Genomic DNA, 24,022 nt, shown 5'->3' with positions numbered 1-24,022 from the left:
CCCTCTGTGCTTGGAGACCCAGACAGGAAGATCCAGTTTCACTATTTTATTGTTAACTCATGGTTTGAACCAAAGAGGCTTGTATATACCTTGTTTATTGCAGGTCGGGTCCACCTTCATGGGTTGAAAAGTCAAACATTTTGCATGTAGGGCTCCAAGGCGATTGTCAAAGAGAAATCTCCAACTGCTGTGAACAAAGGCAGCGTTATTGGAATCAGTGAATGACTTCCCAAGAAGACTGCTCTGGCCAAATTCATTTGATTGTATCCCTTGTGCAGAAGAAGTTAACTTAACAGACCAGACTGCTATCCATAGAAAGCCCTTGACTCCCATCTGAAAACTTGGATTTTAGGAAGGTGCCCACCTTTCCCAGAATTGAGAAGAGTCGCTCCCTGTGCTTAAACCGTTTGTAAAAACAATACAGTTTTGCTGAACACTTAGACTCTTTCTGGGAGTCCAGGCTTTTGGTACATGAGAGGCAAAGGATGCCCATCTGACCAGTCCCCAGTGAAAATGCTGGGCACTGAGTCTCCAAGGAGCTTCCCCTGTGTTGGAAAAACTCGTTGCTAGGTGAATTAGGTGCGTCCTCAGTGACTCCGTTGGGAGAGGACCCTCGAGCTTGTGCCTGGTTTCCTCTGGGCTTTGCCCATGTTCCTTTACCCTTTGCTGATTTGATTCTTCTTGGGTCTTTTGGCTGTAGTAGGTCATAGCCATAAGTGTGTGTGAGTCAATGCTGGGTCCCATGAGTCCTCCTGGAGAGTCATGGAACCTGGGGAACCCTGACACCCCCACCCCCTTTTTTTTGGTTGTTTTCTTTATTAGACAATCATCTTACCGTACAGACTAATGAATGCCATTAGCATTTCCTGAGTCTCGCTCTGTACATAACACATTGTAAAACGTCCAGATCTCCAGGCGAGTTGACCTTCAGAAACCAACTCACGGTTCGGGGATGACGTGTTCCACTTATGGGGCACTGTTGTGAGCTCCAGAGATGATAGACATAGACAAATACAATCTCAATTTGATACTGAAAATTTAAGTTCTATAAAAGCAGAATTCCTCGAACTTTGGGGAAGTAAAGTGCTCTCCACTTCCGTGACGTAATGGTAGCTTTTATTACAGAGAGGTTTACGACGCTTGTCTTAGGGGAGTGACGGAAGTGACTGCGAGGTTCAGTAGAGTTGGGTGATTTGAAGAAAGAATTGCTCTTTCCTGGTGTCCCTTGCTTTTCTTTTTAATTTCTTTTTAAATTTATTTATTTTTTATTGATGTATAGTTGATTTACAATGTTGTGTTAGTTTCAGGTGTACAGCAAAGTGATTCAGTTATACATATACATACATATATATATATATTTTTTTTCAGATTCTTTCCATTATAGGTTATTACAAGACATCAAATATAGTTCCTTGTTCTAGACAGTAGGTCCTTGTTGCTTATCTGTTTTATATGTGGTAGTTTGTATCTGCTAATCCCAAACTCCTAGTTTATCCCTCCCCACCTGTCCCCGTTGGTAACTATAAGTTTGTTTTCTATGTCTGTGAGTCTGTTCCTTACTCTTCATTTAGTTTTCAAGTTTGTCCAGTTCGTTTAGTTTTCGAGTTCGTCTGCCTATCCATCCACTTCTCTGTCTACCCGCTCACCCACGTATTCATTCACGCCTCCATCCAGTGTTGCCACGAGGGTACAGAGTTGAGTGGGGTCCCTGCCCTGCTGGGTGTGCTCTAGGGTGAGGAAACAAAGACTTCCGGGTGGAAAGTGTTGGGCATAAGACTCCTTAGGGTCACACAGGAGCATGTGCCGAATTCATCCCGGTGGGGAAAGAGGTCGGGTGGTAAGTGAAGTTGTCACCCTACTGTGTGTCCTCAATTATCCGAGAAAGGGGGTCAGCCCAGGGGCTGTTCTCTGTCTCTGCCATCATGGCCATTTAAGAAACGCAAAGGGAAGAGAACCCTCTATTGTGGGAGTCCCCCAGAGGCTAATTTAAAATATTCTTTTCATCTGGGGTTAAGCTGGCACAAGGCCACCCGCTAGTATACAACTGGGGACCCAGCCATGTCCTAAGGCAGGTGGCTGTTCCCCTCCCTCACCTGCTGGTGGTCATTGAAGAAGACACCAAAACTGAGCGGTCTGGAGCGTCCCACAGGGCCTAAGTAAGAACTATTCTCGAAGTGGAATGGGTCCAAAGCCCCCTTTCTCGTGCTGCCTTTGGAATTCCGAGCCCTTCGCAGGGGGTATAGCGGTTATGGAGTCAGCAGCTGTGAGTCGAAGAAACCAAATTATAGATTTTATTTTTGGCTTTGCCTGGGGTCACGATTTCTTTTTATTCCTCATTTACTTTCTGTTTCAGAAACTTGGCTTGATTTCTGTGTGCAGAGCCTTCTTTGGGCATCTCTGCCTCCATCAACTCTTCCCTTTGTGCAGACGTGGGTGTGCCCGCATTTTTTTCGTGTTAATGATCAGGCATCTGCTCTCAGGACTTTCCCAAGGTGGTCTGAGCGAAGGGAGGTATTACACATTTCCTAATAATAATAACCACAGCAAGCACTGAGTGTTGAGCACTGTGTGCTAGTGCTTTATATAGTTCAACTCTGCATTCTTAAAATAACTCAAGAAGCAGTGCTAGGATTACTGTCCCCGTTTTACATATGAGGAAACCGAGTCATGAGGGGAGGTTAAGGAATCGGCCCGAGTGCCTTTCCTAATCTTGGATTTAAAAAGGGCAGGAAGGGACACACAAAGCACAACTCAAAACAAACAAACAAACGCAGAGGATAAATTGGGCTTAATCGAAATGTAAAATGTTGCTTCGGCAGAGGAGTCAACAAAAAAATAGGGAAAAAGACAAGGCACTTACGACTGTGGACTTCAGGCGAGACTGACCAGGGCTCGGACTGTGTCTCAGGCTAACTTCTGGACTGTGTCCTCTTCCAGGTTGGGGGCTGCTCTCCCCCCAACCACCATGGTAATCAGAGCAACTCAGACACTCACGCACACATTCAGACACACACATGCACCCTGCGCCAGTCACTGGCACAGGGCTTTAATTACACTGATTGGAACCACAACACTTGGGGTGGTAAACTCCTCCCCAAACCCAAACAGCTGGGTGCTCTGGGACCTTTGGGGAGGAGGGAAGAGGAGCAGATGGCTGTAGGGGCGGGGAAAGCAAGCAGACAGCAGTGTCCGGAAGTCATCGCGCCAGGCCAGGGTGGGGCTGCGGAGTGTCCTCCGGGGAAGGTGATGGAAGCTGAGAAGCAGAAGGGAAGGCGGGTGGCCTGACTGAAGGGGTCTCCTTTCCTCCCCTGTCATCTGCCTACTTCTGCCACCCACTCATGCACCCACCCACCCCCACCTGTTTCTAGTGTTCTTTGCAGGGTCCCATTTTAACCAGCGTCTTCCGAGATGCTTTTAGAAGAGCCCGGGTCTTACCACGTCAACATTAAGGTAGAAATGCCCCCTCCCCTTCCACCTTGTCTGGGTCTCTCTCATTTCCCTGGGGTCTCCTACAAGAGGGGTTTTGCTGTTTTTCTTTCTCTTAAGATTCTTGTATTGTGTTCTTCTCTGGCCTGATCATTTTTCAAGGCAGATCCAGTTCCTGACAGCTCTCCTCCTCTGATTTATTGTTTTGAAGGTTTATTTGACTTTTCTTATTAGAGTTTTAGGTAATTTGAGATGCCCCCTCCAAGTGTGTTAGAGGTCACGACTTCTTCCAGGTGCTCCCCCGCCCCGCCTTCTAATGTTTTTGCTTCTTAGCAGTTTGTTCTTTATTTCTCATTGAAACTGACCCTCAGAAAAGATTCCAAGAACATGTTAAATGAAATTAGATAATGCAGGCATTTATGTCTGTATTTCCTGTGTAATATTTGAGCATTTAATATGTTTTAAGCTATATATACATATATATACTTACTTAAACATCACAGAATTGCTATGAAGTAAGTACAGTTTTTATCACATTTTACAGATGATGAAATTGAGGCCCAGAGACGTCAGTTGACTTGCACAAAGTCACACAGCCTATAAGTGGCAGAGGCAGGATTTGAACCTAGGCAGTCTGGCTCCAGAGTCTACACTCTTAATCATTATGTCTACTGTGTATACACACACACATTTATACAACCTCATACACATATATCCATGAATGTATATGTAGTCATGATTGCTGCAAGAATCAAATTGGTTTCATCTGTGTACAGAAATGAACATAAGTAACAGTAAATATTACGGCTAAGGGTTAACTGAATAGGTACTGCCTGCCGGGCACCGTGCTAACTGCTTTACTTGCATTATTGCACGCTGAGCTTGCTACTGTTGTCAGCCCACATTTTAGATGAAGACACTGAGGCTGAGAGATTCAGTAATTTCTAGCAGGCGATCCAGTTGACAAAGATGGAGCCTGAATTTAAACTTCTTTAAAGATCAGTTCTCTTATCTCCTACACTGTTGGTGGGAATGTCAGTTGGTGTTTTCACTATGGAAAACAGTATGGAAGTCCCTTAAACAACTAAATATAGAGTTACCATAGGATCCAGCAAGCCCACTGCTGGGCATATAACTGGAGAAAACTCTAATTCGAAATGATACATGCACCCTGGTGTTCGTAGCAGCACTATTTACAATAGCCAAGACATAGAAGCAACCTAAATGTCCACTGACACATGAATGGATAAAGAAGTTGTGATAGACATAAACAAGGAATAGTACTCAGCCATGAAAAAATGAAATAATGCCATTTGCAGTAACATGGATGGACCTGGAGGTTGTCATACTAAGTGAAGTAAATCAGAAAGAGAAAGACAAGTACCATATGGTATCGCTTACATGTGGAGTCCAAAATATGAATGCAAATGAACTTATTTATGAAATAGAAACACTCACAGACATGGAAAACAAACTTATGGTTACCAAAGGGGAAGCAGGGAGGCATAAGTTAGGAGTTTGGGATTAGCAGATACAAATTACTGTGTATAAAATAGATAAACCACAAGGTCCTACTATATAACACAGGGAACTATACTCAACATCCTGCAATAAACCATAACAGAAAAGAATATGAAAAAAAATATGTATATGTATGTATAACTGAATAAGTTTGCTGTACACCAGAAACAAACACAACATTGTATATAAACTATACTTCAATTAAAAAAAAGATCAATTCTCTTAAAACAGGACCCACAATTACTACAACCATTCACTGAGTCCTATTCCTTGGTAAAGACTGAGGCAAACACTCCTTATATGGTCATATGTCAACCACCCTCTGGTATTTTGGCCTCATGGGCTTCCTTCCACTCCCGAGAGTGCCCCTCCCACTTGGGGTGATTGAGTCTGGCTGCTGCGCAGATGAGGAAACTGCATTTAGGGAATTTGTGTGACTGCCCAAGGCGACACGGCAGGAAGGGGTGAGTTGGGTTTGAAGTCTCTGCCCGCAGAGCCGAGGCGATCAGCTATGACAGCCACCTGGTTCCTGTGAGATTCGCTGCTTCTGGGCTCCTCCCAAGAGCAGTTTTGACTGAAAAAACTTGGTCTCTAGGCAGATGCCTCACACTCCAGCCCGAGTCCTCAAGGCCCTGCTGGGACTGCTGGTGCTTGCATGATGCCAGGGCTTTTGGCCCCTCCCTCCTCCTCCTCCCTCCTTCTTTCCCACCAGAGACAGACAGCATCTTTTGTGGTCCAGTATCTGGGAAAAGACAGCTCCACAGCATCCTTCAGCCTTTGCATATGATTCACAAATTCTACCCATGGGGCCCAGACACACACTTCGTGGACCTGAACGCAGGTCCTGGGAAGCTTGTGGATTTGTGAGTTTAGGAGGGAGACCATCACATCAAGCGTAAACTTAATCTTCCTGCTTGCAGCCTTACCATATCTGAGCCTGGGTTGTTCTTTATTTTCCCTGCAGTTGTGAGAGAAAGAGGCCCTAGTGAAAACTTGGAAACCAAAATCAACAACAACAACAACAAAAACCCACAAAAAAACAGAAAGCGAAAGAGAAGCTGCCTTTATCAATTCCATTTGTATTAGTTTTTCTTTGTTTTTAGATTTATTTGCATAAAAGCTAAAGAGTCTCACCCTACCCTTCTTTTCTGATTATAACAGAGAAGCAATAAAAAGAGAGTTTGGAGGGTAAAGGGGGCTTGCTTCATTTAAATAAGCAGAGGTCTGCAGAGATAAGGAAGTATGCAAACCTGCCAGGCAGATTAGAAGATGAGCTGGGGAAGTTCCATGCAGGGAGAAGTTTCCCTGTATTCTCGGTGTGGCAGGAAGGACGGACTCTGAAACTGACAGCAGCCATCCGTATTCTGGAAGGAAAACCCTTCAGGGAGGAGAGGAGTTCGTTACTTCACACTCACAGCCTGCGCTGGGTTTCAGATTTACAGGTGGGAGTTGGGCAGTGCAGGCTTCCATTCCCGCAGTGGAATTGTAATAAAACGAAACTTGAGTCCCGATTTAAATAAATATGGGGGAGCTGTTGGGAGCTGCTGTTCCCTGGTTTGGAGGGTTCTTTCTGCTCAGTTGCAGGAGGCAGTACGGATGCCAGGCAGGAGCAGAGACGTGATCTCCTTCCTCCTTTAAATCTGGAAAAGGCTAGTATCTGTTACCAGACGTGGGCTGTTTTCCTTTCTCCCCTAGCTGTTACGTTTTTTTTGGAAATTGGCAACCCTGGAGTGATCCAGGATGGTGAGAGAGAGTAAGGTTTTAAACTTTGGAGACAAGTTATCCAAGTCTTCCCTGGGGCTCTAATGTGAGTGACCATGACACCTGCCTTGGAAATGCTTTAAGAGTGTGATGGGCATCGCAGAAATACGGGCAGCGTTGCATGCGATGGCTCAGCCAGTCTTGGAGCTCCCTTCTCCAGATGCACTCAGGAGTCTTTGTTCTTTTTGTGAAAAGTGGTTTCTGGAGACACACATACACTTATTTACAAAACAGAAACAGACTCGCAGACCTAGAAAGCAAACTTATGGTTACCGGAGGGGGAAGAGAGTGGGAAGGGATAAATTGGGAGTTCGAGATTTGCAGATGCTAACTACTATATGTAGGATAGATAAACAACAAATTTCTGCTGTTTAGCACAGAGAACTATATTCAATATCTTGTAGTAACCAATAAAGAAAAAGAATATGAAGACGAATATATGTATGTGTATGTATATCTGAAACATTATGGTGTACACCAGAAATTGATGCAACATTGTAAACTGACTACACTTCAATTAAAAAAAAAAGTGGTTCGTGGATACTGAGTAAGACAGTACTGAACACAGACTAGACATTCAATGTTAGCCACTTCTGCCCCTCCCCCCGCCTTTTCCTTTCTTTTTTGAGGGTGTGGGGTTTTGGAGAAACTCCTGGACATGGCAGGATGGGAAGTCTGAGTTCTCCTGGGAAATCGGTCCTGTTGGGTAGATACGTGCGGGGAGACACTGGTGTGGACAGTTTGGCAGGGGCTTGGCAATGCCTGTACTTCCTGTGGAGGAAAAGTCTAGGTGCCTGTTGTGTTTTTGGTTTGTGTGCTTTGTTTTTTGTTTTTGAACACGTGACAGCTAGTCTGGTTTCTCATGTGGCCGCGAGGGCGTGAAAAATGCTTCACGTTCTTTCCTGATCCCCCAACATCCTGCCCTCCTCGTGGGGAATCCCCAATAACAGATTTCCCTGGTCAAGCTTTTCTCCTCCTAACGTGTCTGATCCCAGAAAGTTTGCAGTCCTGGTGTGTCCTGTCACCCAGAGTCAAATAACACCGGCCTTGGAGCTGGTGCGTCAGAGTCTAGACATCAGCCCTGTGCTGGTGGCAGGGCGCCTTGGCGTCCACTCATCCTCTCTGGCATCCCATTCCGCAGGAAAAGGGACAAGTGATAATAATGCCATTTACCCATTAGGGCATTGTGAGCTCACCCAGCGTCTGCCTATCCCAGCACGCAGTAGGCATGTAACAAAGGAGACACATGAAGGTCGCCTTTCCCTTAGACACAAAGAAGACGCACAGTGTTTTTTACCAGAAAGATGGTGGTGGTAGTTATTAGTGCTTGTGGTACTAGTAGTGCTGTACTAGTGATACTAGTAGTACTAGTGGTACTAGTAGTATGAGTGCTGCTAGTAATAGTGGTAGTTAAGCCTTTGGCTTAGCTTTCATGTGAAAGTCCGTAATGATTTCTGTATAATAATCTAATAGATTACATCACACATATGTAATATGATAATCTAACAGATTATATTACATGCTAATATTATGCTATTATTAGTATATTAATAAATAATATAGCAGAATAAGATCGATCATCATTATTATTAATGCATCTTTATTATTAGCATAATAATATTTTTTAAGTGAAGCATAGTCAGTGTACAATGTGTCAATTTCTGGTGCACAGCATAATGTTTCAGTCATACCTGAACATACGTATCTTCTTTTTCACATTCTTTTTCATTATAGGTTACTACAAGATATTGAATATAGTTTCCTGTGCTCTACAGGGTAAACCTTTTGTCTATCTGTTTTATAGCTAGTAGTTGTATCTGCAAATCTCCAACTCCCAATTTATCCCTTCCCTTTAATAATAACACAGCTTAGCAGTTTTAGTCCTATGTAAATTTATGCATAAAATGCCCCCAAACCTCATGCTAAGGCATTGTTAGCAGTGAAGTGTTCCATACAGGTGGGTGAATTTCCAGATGAAAGGACAGTTTGCCCCCTAAGCAGCACAATTTCCCAAAACAAAAACAAAATGCATAATTATATTCTGGAAACTGGTCTCAGCTTGTATTTTTCTCCCTTCTCTAACAGAAGAGTCTGACTGTTCTTTAAACTTTTTACCACGTGACTCATTTCATCTTTGTGCCGTCCTGTCGTCCTGGGAATTTCCAAGGCGTGAAGAACACTTCGCCCCTATTGGAAGTGGCCCCACACCCGCCTGCTGGACTGCCTTTTACTGTTTTTTTCTTTAGCTCTGCTGTCAGACTATCCTCCTCACATCGAAATTGCTTGGTGAAAATTTGAAGATGGCTATAGCTTTTTCAGTATAGAGCACATGGACTTCTTAATTTGACCGATTTATCTCATCCGTTCCTGAGCTTTCCTTACTGACTTCTAGGAAAGCAGGTTCTTTCTTCATTTAAACATCTTGTTTAACATGGCTAATGCAAGTTACCGAACAGAGCTTTTTATGCTCTCTTAAGGAAATTGTGTTTATGGCGTATAAAAAGAAAAGTTATTGTGGTTGTTTTTGGTAGAATTTGTAACCTGATGTTCACCTTGAAGGGACATGTGCCTGTGGGCATTTTGGAGCAGGAAAAAAAAAGGATTGAAACTTCAGAAGTCATCTAAATAAATATTCTGGATAGGTATTGCTGTGCAAAAAAGATGCAAACCAGCTTTTGGGAATACCCATCAATTTTATCTTATATTTTGCTGAATTTAGGTGGCATGTCAGATCGGTGCATCCTGTGCATGTGGGCTTTCTCAGTCTTTGTCACTCACGGTCAAGGTAAACCTCAACTTTGGTCACCTTGCACAGAGGTACAGCCTGGTCTTTCATCCTCTCTTTGAAGGCAGAAAGATAAATGGCAGTCCCCGGGTGGTATGAGTTCTAAGTATTTCTGATGAGTTATGAATGCCTCAAGGTAAAGAACTACTTAGTTTTCTCTTTATTCACTTAACAAATATTTATTGGCTTTTGAAGCCGTTTGGTAGAGAGTTCCAAAGCTGAAAACATTTTGGGCTCGGAGTAAGAAGACGTGGTTTACATTCCTGCTGTCTCTAGCACGATTCAGCGTGTGTCCCTGAGTCTCAGGTTCCCTCTACAAATAGTTATTGAGTGGTTGCTTTGTTCCGAGTGCTCGGTCACGTACACGGACACGGCTGAGAACCAGCTGGACCCTCCATCCCTGCCCTCAAGAAGTTTACAGTGGGGCAGGGCTTTGTAAACTCTTGTCATTCCGACCTTGCTGTTCAGTGTTTGGCCACACCTTCTGAAAACCTCATTGTTTATGTAAATACATTATGGTAATTTAAGAAACGGATACCACTCTCCCTGAGTAGCAGATGACCAGACCAGCCATCCTCTCTGGGTTACAGTCTGGCCAGGTGCTGCTGCCAGCCAGAAGCGTGTGGTGTGAATTCTCAGTTACCCTTGTTGAGAGTTGGAGGGCAGTAAGGATATACTAGCGCCATATTGAGAGTTGAAAGGGGAGGAAGAAACCTTCTTACCAAGTCCTTTTGAACTAAAATGTGCAGATTTTCAAAACCTGAATTGAATGCTTGATTTTCTCACTCTGCTGGAACTGAGGTCAGCCTGATGGGGAAGGCTTCATCAAAGAGGTGACAACTGAGTCAGGGTCTGGAAGTCCCATGAGGGTTAGGAGTTGACACCTGATGGATAATTTGGAGGAAGGATATTCCAAAGGTCAATCATAAAATTGATTGTATTTGGTTTTGAAATGTCCATTATTTTACATATGTTGTCAAGTGGGGAAGTCTGAAATTCTAGAAATTAAAAGAAATTTTGAAAGAATATTGAGACTTCACCATGAAGAGTTGTTTTTAAGAAGATCACAGGGAAAAAAAAAAAAAAAGATGTCCTGATCAATTTCCACCTGCCCTTACTTCCTGCTAAGGATGAAAACATCACCTCTTGGATTTAAGTCACCAGAATGCCTCATGGTCCTCATGCACTGAAGTTGGCCTCACCAGTGCTTTCACAGAGGTTCTGGTTAACTGGTAAGTCAAGGTGTTTCTAAAGTGTTCTGTAGTTCCTGTTTAAAACTGGGTGAAAAATATTATCAGCCATTATTTGAAAGTAAAGTGTGTTACTTACTTTACTTAGAAAGAACCAAGACCCTGCCCTGTTGGAACTTACACTCTAGAAGGGGAAGAAAGTAAAGAAATAAAATGACTCTGCAAGTAAGTGTATTTTGTAAAGATGGTAAATGTGAGAAAGGAGTGGTATTCCCTGAGCTTACGGAATTGCGACCAGCGGGGAGTTTAAGGGGTAAAGGAGAGGAGAATCTGGAAGGAAGAGGATGCTCTGAGACCCTCGGGAGGGAGTCAGGAGCGAGCTGGGGCTCCAGCCTCCCTCCCTGGTGCCTTTGTATAAGGTCAGAATATTTCCTACCATTTCCCAGTTCCTGGAAAAAAAAGAATCCATCTTTTCCTAGGTGACCTCTCCTAGCTCTGCAAAGTCTGAAATGAAATTCCAAGGGCTGTAACTGCGACTGAATGTGACTTGCTCCTCAAAAGAGAAGTGCCCTTTGGCTGTGGAGTAGCAATATTGAATCTTACCTTGATAACTCATGATGGGGCAATTGGGAGAGACATACATGGGGAGTACTTTATTATTCCAGTTGAATAAGAACCTTGGTGTTCCTTTACATGACACAATGAATGTAATAGTTAAAAAATAGAGTTATCCTTCCTACCAAGGGCCATATTAGAACTTGGTAAGAATTTGGAAAGCCACCTTCTTCATCTTCCCAGAGTCCGCATAGCGCACGCTACTTAACGCCAGAAATGGCAGGCTTCTTAAGGAATTCCTCATTTCCTAGTGATCCTGAGTTTTATCATTCGAAAGCATGTTTTTTCTACCTAAAGGATTTAAAAAAAAAAAAGAGGAAAGAGGAAGAGTTGGCCTCCAGGCAATTTAGGGCTGCCTGTGGCTTCCAACTCGGAGCCTTTTAAACATTCTCTGCCTCTTTCCTTTCTTTTATTTCTTTTGCCGTCCTGCCCTGGTGGAGACTTAATACAGCATGCCTGTAAATATCTCCTCCTTGTTTGTATGGAAATAGTGCACAAATTGGATCAAATAGCATTTCCTTTTCCTCCTGACAGCTTGGATTTTTTTTTTTTTTTAATCGCTTTGACAAGAGTCAGGGCCAAATTATCAGATCATCAGGGTGACCCTTTCTGTTCATCAGCCACTAATGAACTTAGAAAATTGGGATCTCATCTGGCAGAAAAACTCATTTTGTTTGACAAACAGCTTAAAAGTATTTGTAAACAAGAACAAATTGGGGTGTGTATTCTTTTTTTTCTTCCTCAACTGGCTGCATGAACAGAATGTGTGGGTTTTAGAGGCTTTTTTTTTTTTTTCCTTTTTAAACTTCTCAGAGGTTTATAGAAACACACTGGATTTTCTTCACGTTTTAGTTCCTTCTGTTGTGTTCATTGTCAGCCTGGTGGACCGTGAACACAGCAGCCCTTCCAGAATTAATGGGTGAGGTGTGCTAGAAAGAATGCTAGAAAGTGTGTGAGATCTGGTTTGACCAGTTACTCATCCAGTGACTTTATTGAGTTATTACCTCTGGAACTCAATTTCGTAGTTCAGAAAATGGATAGTAAAGTTAAGTAAAATGATGTATATGCATGTATATACATCATGTTTATATGTTGGATACTGTATATAGTGTATATGTTACTATGTGAATATAAACTATATATGCATCTGTGTGCCTGATTCTGTGTGTATGTATTTTTTAATTTATATCTACATGTAAATATTATATTCACTTTGTCTTATTAGTACCTGCAACTATCTCCTGAAAGCAGACAGACGTCTTTGAGGTTTAGAAAGTCACTTTCATTGTAACTTTTCAGCACGTTGTATGATTTTGTATTGGCGTTCCTAAACTCTGCAGTGGTTTAAAAAGCAAATTAGGACATGGGAGATCTTTACCTTCAACTTCTGTTCCCACAAATTGGGAGGAGCATTCAGAAATGCTTTAGTTAACCGCCCGGGGTCCCTCTCTACAAGCAGGACGTGTGGTGGAACACAGATGTTCTGGAGTCTGATGGCTGAGTTTCCATTCTCGTTGCATCGCTCAGCGGTTGTGCGATGTTGGGCAAATTGCTCGGTTTGCTCTTCTGTAAAATGGGGATTGTACCACCTAATTTGCTGGGTTGGATTTCCGTCAGACACCACATGGACAGCGTTTAAAATACAGTGCTTGGCACAAAGAGGCTGCTCGGGATCTGATAGAGAAAATAGTACTAGCCCTACTAGCAACATTATTGCTTTATTCATTAGCAATAAAAACAATGGTTGCAATTGTTAAACAAAAGAGAAAAAGCATTCTAATTAAAGAGGTTTTCTTTGGAGGGGGTCTCTCAAAGGAGTCTGGGTCAGCGTCACTAAAGAGGTGGTCCCCAAAGGATGGGTTGGAGGTTGTCCTGACTCGTCATGCACAAAAGGAGAAGAAAGGAGGAAGAAAGTGAAAGGTGGCTCAGCACTGATTGGTTTTGCTCACTTAAAGTTCCCTTTGAGTACATAGGTCCTCTTTGTCATCCACTAATGAAAAAAGACTCCCGTTCTCCCCCCCCCCCCCCGCCGTGCCCCTTCTTCCAGCAGAGCCTGGTGATCAGTAGCCACCTGGCACTTTCGAGCCTCCTGTACACAAGATTGTCAGAATCATGCAGTGGCACTAACATTGCTCGTCTTGTTTTAAGATCGTGTTCCCTCCTGCCAGCTAGATTGGTCACACACAGTAGGCTGCGGTGGATATTTGTCTGATTAAATTAACAGACAGTTACAACTCTTCTGCCTAGAGTACAGACTAGCAGACAACTCTTCTGCCTTTCATGGAAACACTCATTTCTCAGCCTTCTTTCTCTTTTCCCATCCCCCGGCTCCAGTCTGCCTTCTGATAAGTCTCAAATGTCTCTTCCAAAATTGTTCTTTTCCTGAAAAAAACATAGTCTCTGTTCAAAGGGACTCACTCTCTGATGAGGGAAATCCAGACCCAACTAACTAAAATAGATTTTGCCGAGTGCTCTGATAGGAGACTTAGAAGACAGGCATTGGACTCCTTATATGATCTTGAGGACATGGGGAAACACTTTCTGTTTCTGTGGATTTGGACTGGGAGGTTCTTGAAGGATTTTTCTCTCTCTTCCATCTTGAAGGCCTCCAAATCACGAGTCTTTCTACATTTTGGTCCTTTAGACATTTTAAAAAATTACGTGTTGACTTGATGATGACGATGGTGATGATGATGATAATAAAACTGAAACAGCAGATCAGGAGAATGAGAATTCAGAATCTAGACTTAATTCTGTCCTTTGCTCTCTGGATGACTTTGGACGTGTCATTCCCTTGTCTGAGCCCCACTTTCCTTATTCAGATAATTTGTATTGGATTCAAGAACTGCTCCCTGCTCCCTCCCCAACTTCTCTTTTAGGCTTACACCCAGTTATTTTGAGTCCATGGATGTATATGTTGATTTGCCTTAAATATGCTTATTCTTTAAGTTTCTTTCTCTTATCCATAAAGCTGGAATTGCCTTCTTTTTTTTCAGTGTCAGTACGCTAATAAATATAAAAATAACTAAATATATTATATATATCTAATTGTGCGTTAATAAAATAGTAGCATTTTTCTCAGGTACTTCTGAGAACAGATGAGACAATTCACATAAATTGTTTAGCAGAGGGTTTGGCACATAGTAAGTACGAGATAAAAATTCTTTGCTAAGGCAATGATGGGTCACCGTGGGTAGACCAGTTGTCTTTTGCCCGTGCAAACTTGTTAAATGAGTCATCCCAAATGATCCCAGTTGGAAGCTTCCTTGATCTTGGGATGAGGCCTCTGATATCTGCTCTTTCCCTCTTTGCCTTCACTGGTTTGTGGAACACGTCAGTGTGAAATTATAGATTTGGAAAAACAAATACCACGAGAGGAACAATTCGCCTTACCCCGCTCCCTTCAAGTGGCGAGGGAAATGAAAAACGTCCGAACTAAGACAAATGTGTCGGATACCAAAACCACCAGGCTATTGATTCTTAAAGCCAGACAGCAAGGTTATGAATTGGGTGATAAAAATGGAAAGCATTTAGCTTGCCTTCTAAGACGGGGACAGCTTTGTGTGTTATCACAGCTATTGGGTTCTCCTGACAGCCCCACAACTAATGAACTAGCACTTCTTAACTAGGCTGTTTACTTTGCGTGCTGCATCTGTCTAACGCGTTGTGTGAGTGAGATATATTGGAGCAATTGGATTTTTTTTTTTATAGAAGCCTGGATGTCTGCGATTGAATCTGATTTCATTTGAAGGTGGCAGGAACGTTAGCTGAAAGTTCTTACCTGGAGCTAGACAAGGGAGAGATTGTTAGACGCCATGAATGGTCCTGCAGCCCTGCAGAAGAGGGAATTAAATCCCCGATGGATTTCGGGACTGATAGGCAGATGCTGTGTTCTGGGTGTCAGAGATCAGTCACGGAGCCTGTCATTATTTTTGCTGGCTCCCGAGGCCCAGACAGAGTGAGTGTTCAGGTGGGTCCCGGAGTACGTTGCTGGAACGAGATGTTCTGCAGCTTGGTTTCAGGCTCTTTGTCTCACACCATTTAGAGTGTTGAGACCTCTGGTAGAGTTCAGGCCAGCCTGTCCATCCTCCGGTTGCCTGGAGACAGTTCTGTGCTCTTTGACCCGTGGCCTCCGAGAACGGGGTATCTCTGACCCCGTCGAACTAAAATACCTCTTCCTGACTCTGCCTTGTGGTGGTTTCTTTTCTTGACTTTTGTGTGATGGTGAAGGTAACTGTTAGGGAATGGATTGTGTCCCCTGAAAAAATTCATATGCTGAAATTTCAGCCCCCAGGATCTCAGGATATATTCTTATCTGGAAATAGGGTCATTGCAGATGTCATTAGTTAGGAAATGATCACTGGATTAGAGTGGGTTCTAATTCAGTCTGACTGGTAACCTTTTAAAAGGAAAAATTTGGACCCGACGTATAAACCCATTCATGGGGTCTCCACCCTCATGACCTGACTACTCCCAAAGACCCCCACCTCCTAATCTCATCATATTAGGGGTTAGGGTTTCATTATATGAATTTTGGGGGATCCATTCAGTTCACTGGACCCATATATGGACCAGATCAGCAATTCATTAACAGAAATGTCCCCAAATTAAGAACTTGTCTATTGCCATGGCTCCCAGGCATCCACTTGACCTCTGGGCAGCACCTTCTCCTCCACCAACCTGGTCCTCACACTGTTTGTGGAGTTGTTAGTTTCCTTAAGTACGGATGCTGTCATTCCTGCTCAGGAATCTTCAGTAGCTCCCCGGGAGCTGTAGGATGAAGTTTGCGTTCTTCACTTAGTGTCCAAGGCCGTCCAAGTCCTGTTCCCTCCACCCGTCAGCCTTGTCATGTGATGGCTCTGGGCACCGTCCTCTGGAAGGAGTGGTTGGCTGCCATCCCCATTTCAGACATGCCCTTTCCTTTTTCCTGGTGGTCCCCTCTGCCAGGAATGACGGCTCTTTCCTCGCCAGCCTTTTGACATCACAGCATCCTCTTTGGCTAAGATCCGATTTTTTTTCTCCTGGGAACCCTGCCTCCCCTGGTCCTGTCTTGCATTCACATTCATGGGCTCTGTGTCTTTCCTCTGCGTTCTCATAGGGCTTCTCAAGGGTGGGGACCCTGTCATCTCCACCTCTGTATCCCTCTCCCCACGCCCCAGGCCTGGAATGGAGCATGTTCGCCCAGTGAACGCGGCCTGCGTGGAATCGATGAGTGGCGAAGAGTAGAGAAAAGGTAAAGAAATCACTGCCTTCATTTTCATTTGCCACAAGAGATATTTGCATAAAATCTCCATAGGCCTCTGAACGCGAGGGAAAAACAGACTCTGCAAGTTAGACACGTAATCCCCCACCAGTCGGGAGGACTGGAGTGCGTTTTGCATTATTGGCCCTTGTTACTTGCTTATGAGTGTTTGCTTAAGCAGAATGAAAATGGGAGCCAGACCTGCCTGAATCATCCCCTTTCCAGCATGGAAATCAAAAGAACGCAGACCAAAACAGTCCGATGGGTGGCATCACGGGTAGCCTCGTGGATGTGATTAAGTGCTGATTTAACATTCAGAAGAAAAACACAAAAATCAGCCTTCCCGGAGCGGCAGTCTGACCCCAGGAAAAGTGTGTATCCTCTGGAAAGACTGATTTGCATTAAAGATCGGTTTGGCAATGCATTGTTCAAAGAGGTTAATGTTGTAAGTGGAAATTTTTGATTGCTTTGCGATTCTTTTTTCCCCTTTTTGCTCCTCCACCTGTGTCACCCCAGAGAGCGCTCTGTGCTAGAAGTGATATTTACACTGCCCGCCTACTGATGTCCCATTAAACGTGAGTCCTTGCCCTTAAAAAGCAGAATCCAGGGTGCATGGTGTAATGGAAGGGGTGGAGATGAGGAAAAGTACCTGGGAGGCAGCTGAGCGCACTCCGCTTCCCCTGGCCAAGGGAGATGCCTTCGAAGGAGGAGATGACTGTGGTGAATTTGTAATTCTTCCATGGTCATGTGTCCCATGGAAGGATGCTCTGAGCTCTTGAATGAGGGATGGGTCCCCCCTGGAGAGGTGGTGCCTTAGACTACAGTTTCTCAGCCTCAGCCCTGTTGTCATTTGGGCTTGATAATTGTCTGGGGGATGTCCTGTGCTGCCTGGTAAGCCGTTTAGCAGCGTCCCTGACCTTTACCCACTAGACACTAGTAGTATCCCCATTGTCTCCAGTCTCAACCATCAAAAATGGCTCTAGACATTGCCAAATGTCTCCGGGCAAGGGGCAAAATCATCCCCAATAGAGAGCCTCTGTTTTAGGCTTACTGTGTAGATCATCAGGAGTTAGTCCGGTAGGAAGAGGAGGCAGCAGGCGGAAAGGCAGGGAAGTGTGAAGGACATGGTACCCCTCATTCATGCGGTGGTCCTGCCCTGAGAGATTGGACTTGGGTGGGACTGGAGGGACTAGGTTGGCAGGACTCAGATCTCGGGGGCCTTGAATGCCACACTGAGGAGAGCACACTGGATCTGAAGTCAGAGGTCTTGGGGTTAATCCAGTGCACCTCTTCCCAGCTGTGTCCCCTGAGTTACCTAACCTTCTGAGCCCGGGTGCCCTCATCTGCGAAGTGGACTTTTCCCAGGTTGGTTGTAAAGACTGACTTTTTACGGCCACATGGAAGCGTCAGTATGGTGGCTGGTATCGTAGTTGCCTAGGGAACGTCTCCCTCTTTCCTGAGCGCTCCCACATCCTCTCTGGTTCTGCCGCCGCCAGCTGGGGCTGCTGTGTGTCCAGCCTGTCTTCCTACAAAGCCACGAGGGCTCTCTGCCTCCAGTCCATTCTCAAGTCCATAGCCAAACTTACTTCCCTAAACAAGGTATTTAAACTTGAACTGCCTGACACCATGGCTCTTGCCCTCTTGAAGTGTGGCTAGTTCCAATGAATATATATTATTAACATACGGCGCACTGGATTTTGAAGGCTTAGAATGAGAAGAAGAGTGTAAAATACCTCTTTGATGTTTTGTGTTGGGTACGTGTTCAAATGCTCAGATTTTAGACGTGCCAAGTTAAATAAAACACATTCTTAAAATGAATTTCTGTTTCTTTTTACCTTTTTAAAGGTAGCGGTAGAAAACAGGAGGAGTTTTGTAAGAGTGGCTATGGTCTTTTGCAGGGAAGCATATTGATTCTTCATGGGAGAATCATTTCCTGGTGCTGAGTGTTGAAATATAATTCGTTTGGTGGGGCAACCCCTTTTTTAAAGAACAGAGGCCATCCCTTTATAAAGAGCAGTAATGTCTTGAGAGATGCGCTCAGCCCAGTTTAGTTTTTCCCGCTGGTAGATGTTAGAATATTCTTTCCTTTTTGCAGTACTTCCTTCACCGATTTGCACCACTTTGAGGCAGCGCCATGGCACGTAATTGTTAGTTCCCTCTCCCCTGTTGTGTGGGCTGAATGTCTGTGCCCCTCTAAAATCTGTATGTTGACTCCTGACCCCCAGCATGACGGTATGAGGAGGTGGGGCCTCTGGGAGGTGATTAGGTCATAAGGGTGGGACCCCCGTGAATGGGATTAGTGCCCTTATGGAAGAAACCTTGCAGAGCTCCCCCAACTTCTCTGCCACGTGAGGACACAAGGAGAAGGTGGCTTTCTATGAACCAGGAAGCAGGGGCCTCACCAGACTTGGAATCTACCAGCGCCTTGATCGAGGGCTTCCCAGCCTCCAGAACTGTGAGAAATAAATGTTTGTGGTCTAAGCCACCCGTTCTATGGTATGTTTGCTAGAGGAACCCCAGTGGACTACGACACCCTTCCCCACGCTTTGTGAATGTCGTAGCAAGGAGGTAGTAGCGTCTGCTGTCCTGAGAATTTGATCCATCAAGCAGCTAACATTCAACTAATTCGTTTTAATGTCATTAATACTACTGTAGCATCTCACCTTGCTGTGTAATCATATTTTGGGTTTCATTTGCTCTCCCCCGATCCTTGCAACAACCCTAAGTGCTTGATATTGCCACGGGCCTTCGTGAAAAGAGATGGGAGCCTCCGGGGTATTGAATGACTTTCTGAGATCCTCCAGCCAACGTGCAGAGCTCCCTGTCCTCTGTAAATGCTGTGAGGCCCACATGCAATGCTGGCTGTGCCTGGGGGTTTGTTTTTTTAACATAATTAGAAATAAAATGGGCAAAAGTCTTAGGCCGGCCACAGGTAGTGTGTCTTGACTGCGGAGTTTGGGGAAGATGGGTGGTTGAAGACTGGGTCCGAGACCCTAGGGGGGGCCTCTGTCCTTGATCTGGGGCATCACAGTGGTTCTGAGGGCAAAAGGACATGTTTCCCTACAGCAGGAGAATTGGAGCTCACAGTGGGATCAAGACAAAGTAAGTTGTCTGGGAGGGACCCTTCAAGTCCTCAAAACACTGTGACCTCCACGTTGTCAGTGTTTGTTTCAAAGCACATTGCATGTGGTTCTTACTCCTGTAGTTCACATGATCAGTTTTTAAACAGTGCCTCTGAGGCCAGGTGCCATTATCCAGGTGAAGAAGGAGATGGGGAGTGCCAGTTGGACAGGCCAATAGGGATGATGTTTTGGGGCCTGATGTGCAGAGAGGAGATGAAGGGAGGAAGTGACTCCAGGACAGGCCTTCAGGAGGGATGCTCCAGGCCCAGAGGGAGAGGCCTGATGCCTCATGTGTTCTCTTCCTCCTGGGGCAGAGAAGGGAGACAAAGTTGCCAAAGTCAGCCTTGCAGCAGAGACCTCAGACCTCACGAAGGGTCTCTAAGGGACACACTGTTGCCTCAGGGACCTACTTGAGATGCTGTGCGGATTCTGGTTCTCATATTACAGGTGGTGCCCAGTCAGACAGCTGGTTGGCAGGCTCCTGTTTCAAAGGGCTTCTGGAAGAACACTAGAGCGACAGCAAGGCGCCTGCTCACTGAGGTTCTCCCAGTACCTTCATCCATTCCTTTGTTCATCCATCCATTCAAGGGAAGCCTCCTCTGTGTCTGAATATAAAGCAGTCATGGATTTTGCCCAAGTGGAGATTAAAATCTAGTGGGTGAGGCAGCCATTAAATGAGTAGTCAGATAATTGTGTAATTCCAAAACTGGATGAGTCCTGTAAAAAAAACACCCAGGGTGTGGTAATAGATCAAATGAAGAGGTGTGGGGGGGCAATGCTTAGGCAGGGGAGTGTCTGAGAAGACCTCTCTGAGTTGACAGCTTTTAAAACCTAGAATTGAAGAGTGAGAAGGACTCAGTCCAGCAAAGAGCAGAGCGAGAAGCATTCCAGGCAGAGGGAGCACACGTGCAAAGACCCTGGGGCACATCCAGAAGTGAATGTGGCTGGTATAGAGGAGAATTAAAGGGAGAGTGGCCAGAGATGCAGCCCTAGGGAGTTAAAAGTCAAGCCAAGCAGGTCCTTGGAGGCACGGCAAAGAGCTTAGGATTTGAGAGCTGGGGGAAAACGTTGAATGATTTCAGGTGTGATCTGAGAGGGCCGGCTGCTGTAGCAGGGACACATGTGAGATGAGGCTTCGATTCATAAAGTGGCAGGAAAACTAGAGAGAAATGGATGTATTATTGGAGAGAGTATATATTTTATTTTTTTAATTGGGGTATAGTTGATTTACAATGTGTTAGTTTCAGTTGTACAGCAAAGTGATTCAGTTTTATATGTATATATATGGTCATATATATATTACATATAAATCTATTCTTTTTCAGATTCTTCTCCATTATAGGTTACTATAAGATACTGAATATAGTTCCCTGTGCTATGTATGGAAGAAATTTGTTTTTGTATCTATTTTATATATAGCAGTTAGTATTTGCAAATTTTGAACTCCTAATTTATCCCTTCCCACCCCCTTCCCCCTGGTAACCATAAGTTTATTTACTATGTCTATGAGTCTGTTTCTGTTTTATAGATATGTTCATTAGTGTCTTCTTTTTTTTTTGGATTCCACATGTGAGTGATATTGTATGGTATTTTTCTTTTTTTATCTGACTTACTTCACTTAGTATGATAATCTCTAGGTCCATTCATGTTGCTGCAAATGGCACTATTTCATTCTTTTTTAGGGCTGTGTAATATGTGTGTATATATATATATATATATATATATATATATACACACACACACACACACACACACACAACTTCTTTATCCAGTCATCTGTCAATGGACGTTTAGGTTGCTTCCATGTCTTGGCTATTGGAAATAGTGCTGCTGTGAACATTGGGGTACATGAATCATTTTGGTTTTTTTAAAATTCATTTTATATGTACATTTATCTATTTTTTGTTTTGTTTTAGGGGAGGTAAGTATGTTTGTATGTTTGTTTGTTTGTTTGTTTTGATGGAGGTACGGGGGATTGAACCCAGGACCTCATGCATGCTGAGCATGGACTTTACCACTTGAGCTATACCCTCCCTGCTGAATTGTTTTCAATTATAGTTTTCTCCGTATATACACCCAGGAGTGGGATTGCTGGATCATATGGCAATTCTATTTTTAGTTTTTTAGGGAACCTCCATACTGGGGAGAAAATACAGGGTTTAAAGGTAAAAATGGCGGGATTGGAGGGTGTATGAGTTTGACAAGAGGGCTCCCAAGTGTCTGGCCGGGGCAGTGGGGTGGGTGATGTTGCCCTCTGTGGCGGTGGGGCAGATCTAGGGAGGGACGGGTTTGGAAGGCGAAAGCGGAGTTGAGGTGTGAGGCATATGCAGCAGAGGAAGGTCGTTGTATGGGTGAATCCCAAGGTCAGAGGGGAGGCCGGGGCTAGAGATACAAGTGTGGGAGTCATCAGCCTAGAGATGGTTTTATAAACCAGTGAGATGTGGGATCTGCCCTCAGTGGAGGAACAAAGATGGGTTCCCCACTGAATCCTGGAACACTCCCGGAACTGACTGTTCTGAAAAGAAGAGGTTTGAGGAAAACAGGAACGTACGAAATAAATATCTCAGAGGATAGGAGAGTGAGTTTTCCAGAGAAAGAGTAGTAGAATTTCGGAGCAGTTGGCCACCCATTTGACTTCAGAAATGAGTAAAGGGGACAAATCTGCCTGCCTGAGAGCGTGCTTTCACACCCTGACATTTAGCTTCCCAAGTGAAACCATGGATCACAGGTATGGTTGTGAACATCTGAAGCATCAGATTTTTCCAGGCTAGTGCAGTTGGAGAGAAGGAGGGCCGGGGAGATGTGAGTGCTTGCAGAGGGACGTTACAATAATGAACCATGACATCTGAGCCAAATAAGAGAAAACAGAAAGAGGATCTGGACCTGGATGAATACTGATGAAGACAGCCGGTGGGTTGGGGTTCATGACAGTGAAGAATTTGTGTGATGGCGGCCTGGGAAGGCGAGAAGAGGGGACTGATGCTGACATTTGAGATCCTGGGGTTCATGCTGGCATGTGGACCTGGCAGGTATTTTGAATTGGCCATTTTCATCATGGAATTAAGGTGGAGAGGTGGATGGAGGTGTGGTGAGAGCAAACGTCTTCAAGAATGAGAGGTGTGACCAGGACTTGCGGCATGACTGATGTGGACAGGGAGAACCCAGGGATTCCCAGAGGAACCGTGGTCTTCCGTGGGGGAGGGCGGAAAGCTTTGGTAGTGACAACTGGAGTCCAGGAGAACAGAGACCCATGCCTTGAGAGTAGGGGACAGGCTTTTCCTTTGGGAAAGCAGTGGTCCAGGGGATGGCTGTGCTTTCTCTTAGGAGCTGGAGGTAGAATGAAGCAAGAGGAAGCTGAGGATAAAGAGAAATTTGTTGGTCGCAGAGTGGAAGTTCCCTGGGATTCCATCCTTGGGCTGGAGAGGAAGGAGCGGGCTGGAGCTTGTGTGAGGGGGTAGCTTGAATGATAATGAGCATCCAGGGAGACTGCTGGACTCAGTCATTGATCCTCTCGGTGCATTTTTATTGATCACCTCTTTGTATGCCAGATACTGTGGAAGGCGTCCTTCATCTACCTTGTTGTGCTAGTAACAAACAGAACAGCAGTGGCCAGAATGGACGAGGTGCCTGCCCTTGAGGTGTCTGCTCTGACTGGGGAGATACAGGCTGGTTCTCAGTCGTCTGTCCGGTAGCAAAGAACTGATTTTCTGTCTTGTTTTTGTTTTATTCCAGAAAATACTAGGATCTGAGTCTCAGGGTTTCCAACAACCAAATCAATCTCCCTAGCCTCTTAGTTTCAGTTTTCTTTCGTAAGATGGATTTAGTGATGTCTCTGTGGATCCGGTGCTGTTTAACCATTATTCACACATGCGAGTGTTTTTGACAGAGGTCGGGGTGAGTCGTCAGAGCCACCTCCAGTCCATAAGATGCTTCTGTTTAATTAGAAAAAGGCAATTTTCCTTCTAGAGACTCTGTGTCCATCTGCCAGAGAACTGTAGTAAATATGCCATTGAAGAAATCCAGGGCGTGAATGGTGCCCCCAGTGCACTGGCTTGTCGTGCAGGGTAGGGTGAGGGGGCAGGTAGGAGGGGTGGGAGGCCAGCTTTGGGTGTTAACCAGTTATTTACTAAATACTTCAGTACAGCCTCTCAAATAGTCACGCACAAGCGAATCAGCTAGGATCTTGTTAAAATGCAGATTCTGATTCAGTGGGGCCGGGGTAAGGACCTGAGATTCTGCATTTCTGCCAAGAATTCAGCTGCCACTGCTGTGGCCTCTGGTCCAGGCACCACACTCTAGGTTGAGATGGCTAAGTGTAAACCTTCATCTTAGATCCTAGTGGAAGACCTGCATCCTTTGC

General features: G+C 44.6%; 1 protein-coding gene across 6 annotated transcripts in view; it reads left to right on the top strand.

The window, feature by feature from the left end:
* LARGE1 (LARGE xylosyl- and glucuronyltransferase 1) overlaps nucleotides 1-24,022 on the top strand; it is a 491,734-nt gene that overhangs the window by 101,446 nt on the left and 366,266 nt on the right. The window contains exon 1 of one of the 6 annotated variants that reach the window (XM_074375451.1): nucleotides 16,513-16,531. The exons of the other annotated variants lie outside the window; for them this stretch is intronic. The gene's annotated coding sequence lies outside the window, so the exon portion shown is untranslated. Of the gene's footprint in view, nucleotides 1-16,512; nucleotides 16,532-24,022 lie in introns of those variants that run through there. 6 annotated transcript variants of the gene reach the window in all.

This window comes from Camelus bactrianus, chromosome 12, assembly GCF_048773025.1.
Source record: "Camelus bactrianus isolate YW-2024 breed Bactrian camel chromosome 12, ASM4877302v1, whole genome shotgun sequence".
In the NCBI taxonomy this organism is placed as follows: Eukaryota; Metazoa; Chordata; class Mammalia; order Artiodactyla; family Camelidae; genus Camelus; species Camelus bactrianus.
This window is presented reverse-complemented; position numbering and strand designations above follow the sequence as displayed.